We start from the raw sequence: 1120 nt of genomic DNA on the forward strand, positions 1-1120 counted from the left end.
GACATTGGAACATGTACTGTATTTTCTAAGTTTATGAATTAAGTTTATGTATAGTGTGATACAGAAGTTGTTAACAGTCTACTGTATTTAATCCACGGCGTTGTGGTTTATTTTCTAAAATCTATCTATCTATCTATCTATCTATCTATCTATCTATCTATCTATCTATCTATCTATCTATCTATCTATCTATCTATCTATCTATCTATCTATCTATCTATCTATCTATCCATCTATCTATCCATCTGTTCTGAAAAAATAATGTTGCATGTAGTTAGAATTGATCGTAAAATTCTGTTGACATTTTATTAAAATTAAATATTAAAACTCTTCAGAGATTTAGATCGCTGGTCCATTATATCATGTGGGGGTCTGCCATCAACACTGAAGCCCACAGACTGAGCTCTGCTCAGGATCTCCTTGATGGTGCCAGATAGTTCTCTGGCCAGGGAACGATGCCTCATCTGACGAGCAATGCTGATAACTTCATTAACTATGATGCGTCCTCTGTGTTTAATGGTTTTTTGCTTCTTCCTGTCACGTGGAGGCTCCTTCAGGGCTTTGATGATTAGAGCAGAGGCAGGTGGCACAACCTGAATTTGGGCCTGTCTGTTCTGGACGATCAGCTTGACAATGATTCTCAAGCCCTTCGAGTTTCTGATTGCCTTGGCAATGTCATCACCAACTTTTTTGGGAGAAAAACTCAGAGGTCGGATTTTGGGGGCCAGAGCTAAGGTAGCCACTACCTTATCGCTGGTATATCTCAGGTAAATGATTTTAATTTTGTTGGGGTCGAACTTAGGAGGCATGTCTGTGCCGGACTAAGGGGGCTCTGCTTCTCTCAGGCCGGTTTCAGTGTTGGATGAACCTGGATTTGGGACGAGCGGTGAGCAGTTGCACCTTCAACAGCAAGGAGAAGTTTGGAGTAGTGAAAAAAATAAACATCTGTACTCCCCTCCTTGCTGCAGCATTGGTCAGATGCTGCAGCTGTTTCCTGCTAGGTCTAATCCCAAGAACTGAGCTATCACATGACTGCTGACTGCTTGATTCTCAGTCTTCTCTGAGCAGAGAGTGATGATTGTCAGTCATCACTCTCTGCTCTGCCCCTCTGGCACTCACT

The 1120-nt window shown here is 42.0% G+C and overlaps 1 pseudogene; it reads right to left on the reverse strand.

Annotated features, from left to right (window-relative positions):
• Positions 1-314: 314 nt before the first annotated feature.
• Positions 315-809, reverse strand: LOC141126528 (large ribosomal subunit protein uL11 pseudogene; annotated as a pseudogene).
• Positions 810-1120: the final 311 nt, after the last annotated feature.

The sequence above is a fragment of the Aquarana catesbeiana genome, linkage group LG02 (genome assembly GCF_042186555.1).
Source record: "Aquarana catesbeiana isolate 2022-GZ linkage group LG02, ASM4218655v1, whole genome shotgun sequence".
In the NCBI taxonomy this organism is placed as follows: Eukaryota; Metazoa; Chordata; class Amphibia; order Anura; family Ranidae; genus Aquarana; species Aquarana catesbeiana.